This window comes from Gossypium hirsutum, chromosome A12 (genome assembly GCF_007990345.1).
Source record: "Gossypium hirsutum isolate 1008001.06 chromosome A12, Gossypium_hirsutum_v2.1, whole genome shotgun sequence".
NCBI classification, from domain to species: Eukaryota; Viridiplantae; Streptophyta; class Magnoliopsida; order Malvales; family Malvaceae; genus Gossypium; species Gossypium hirsutum.
The window spans coordinates 77142238-77144858 of NC_053435.1; the positions used below are offsets into that span (position 1 = coordinate 77142238).

The window sequence follows — 2621 nt, forward strand, 5'->3', positions numbered from 1 at the left end:
CAGTAGTTTGTTCAGTTTGATGGTTTGCAGGATGAAGATCCCAACACTCACTTAGAAAATTTTCTGGAATTTTGTGATACATTTAAAATCAATGGCGTTTCTGATGATGCCATTCGTCTTCGGTTATTTTCTTTTTCATTGAGGAACAAAGCTAAACAGTGGTTCAAATCGTTACCACGAGGATCAATTACTACTTGGGAACAAATGACCGAAATTTTTTTACTAAAATACTTTCCGCCAGCTAAAACGACTAAGTTACGTAATGATATTTCTTCTTTTGTGCAGATAGATTGAGAAACACTTTACGATGCATTGGAGAGATACAATGACTTACAGAAAAGGTGCCCTCACTATGGGTTACCGCTTTGGTTGCAAGTACAAATATTTCAAAATGGTCTGAATCCCTCGACTCGGCAAATGGTTGACACAGCTGCTGGCGGAACCATCAATAATAAAACACCGGAAGATGCCTATGAGTTTATAGAGGAGATGTCACTGAATAACTATCAGTGGCAAGTTATGAGGACAAAGGCAATGAAAATAGCCGACGTTTATAACGTCGACTCAGTTACTATGCTGTCAAATCAGGTAGAACTTCTCAATAAAAAGATTAATGGTTTTCTTAGTTCTACACAGGTACATTCAGTAATGAGGTGTGACTCAAGCGGAGGAGGTGTGCATACAGAATTCAATCCTTCAATCCCACAACCGAAGAGGAACAAGTCAACTATATGGGTAGTAATAACTTTAGATCTCAAAATAACCCATACAGTAATACTTATAATGCAGGTTGGAGGAACCACCCAAATTTCTCTTGGGGTGGTCAAGGAAATCAAATGCCACAAAATCCTCAGGGTTTTCAACAGCCACCTTATCAACAAAAGAAGAAACTAAACCTTGAGGAGATGCTCTCAAAATTCATATCAATGTCAAAAACCCGTTTCCAAAATACCGAGACAGCATTTAAAAATCAACAAGCATCGATCCAAGGACTCGAAACTCAGATAGGCCAGCTTTCCAAACTGATCTCTGAACGACCACAAGCTAGTTTGCCAAGTAATACCTAACCTAACCCAAGGGAACAACTCAATGCAATTAATACTCAAGATGATGAAGGAGTTGTTGAGCCCGAACCAGAACTGATGCAAGAAACGGAGGTAAGCAAAGGGAGAGATCAGTTAGGTCAAAGTACAAACAAACCGGTGACTGTCGAATATAAACCTCGTGTCCCGTACCCTAACGCGACAAGGAAAGACCGCTCAGATGAACAATTTGGTAAATTCCTTAAACTTTTGAAAAAATTACATATTAACTTACCATTTATTGAAGCTTTGTCGCAGATGCCAAATGCAATGAAATTTTAAAAGAGCGTTTAGTAAATAAGCGAAAGTTAGACGAAGCATCGCATGTGGAGCTAAATGCAGCCTGCTCAGCTATTCTACGAAATAAGCTACCCCACAAATTGAAAGATCTAGGGAGTTTTACAATTCTTTGTTTAATTGGTAGTTTAGATATAAGTCATGCATTAGCTGATTTAGGAGCTAGTATTAACGTTATGCCTTACAAAATGTTTAAGCAACAAGGTCTTGGAAAACCTAAACAAACTAGGATGAGCATTCAATTGGCAGATAAAACTATAAGATTCCCTAGGGGTATTATTGAAGATGTACTCGTGAAAGTAGGTAAGTTCATATTTCCCGTTGATTTCGTTGTTCTAGACATAGAGGAGGATAACAACACCCCTTTGATTTTAGGGAGGCCTTTTTTAGTAACTGCTAAAACAATTATTGATGTTGGTGCAGGTGAGGTTAAACTTTGTGTAGGAGACGAAACGATCACCCTTTAAGCTCGTAATTCTGGCATCCCATTGAACAATGAAGGTAATAGTCCATACCAATCTACTCAAACGGACAATATGACTTTGCAGAAATTAAGCTTCAAAGAAGTTCACGAGCCATGTTCCAAAAATGATAGAGGACACATTCATGAAGAACGAAGGCTACGGATAGAGGATCTAGACGAATGGAGAGCACACAAACCAAGAACACATGATAAGCCTAAACTACACCAAAACAAGCCCGATACCTCTCCTCATCAACTTAAGGTTGGCGATAAAGTCTTACTAGATGCCGTAGATCCCCACATTGTCACTACCACACCGAATGAGGAAATCCCTCTTACGGTACTCAGTATTTTTCCATTCGGTACGGTAGAGGTGAGCACCCAAAGTTTGTCACTTTTAAGGTAAACAACACCCGATTAAAACCCTATTTTGATGAGGTTGATAGCAGGAATGAGGAGTTTCAACTCCTCAAACCACCCTGACCATTCACTAGGGAGGTAAGTCGAGCTTAGACTATAAATAAGCGTTTCTCGGAAGGCAACCCAAGCACTAACATATTCTAATTTTTTTTTTAATTTCTAACACTTTAAATCATTAACTTTATCTTTGAATTACAAAGTTTTTTAGCCCACACGGCCAGGTACACGGGCGTGCCTAAAGCTGTGGCCAAACAGGGGAAGAGACATGACCGTACGATACGGTCGTGTGGAAACAGGACATGATTTCCCCAAAAAATGGGATGCAATAAATCCCCACGGTCGTGGGACATGGCCGTGGT

General features: G+C 39.6%; 1 non-coding gene across 1 annotated transcript; it reads right to left on the bottom strand.

Annotated features, from left to right (window-relative positions):
• Positions 1–252: 252 nt before the first annotated feature.
• On the bottom strand, positions 253–359 carry LOC121212107 (small nucleolar RNA R71). The gene has a single exon (XR_005907316.1). It is a non-coding gene; the product is annotated as a small nucleolar RNA R71 (small nucleolar RNA).
• Between the last annotated feature and the right edge of the window lie 2262 nt (positions 360–2621).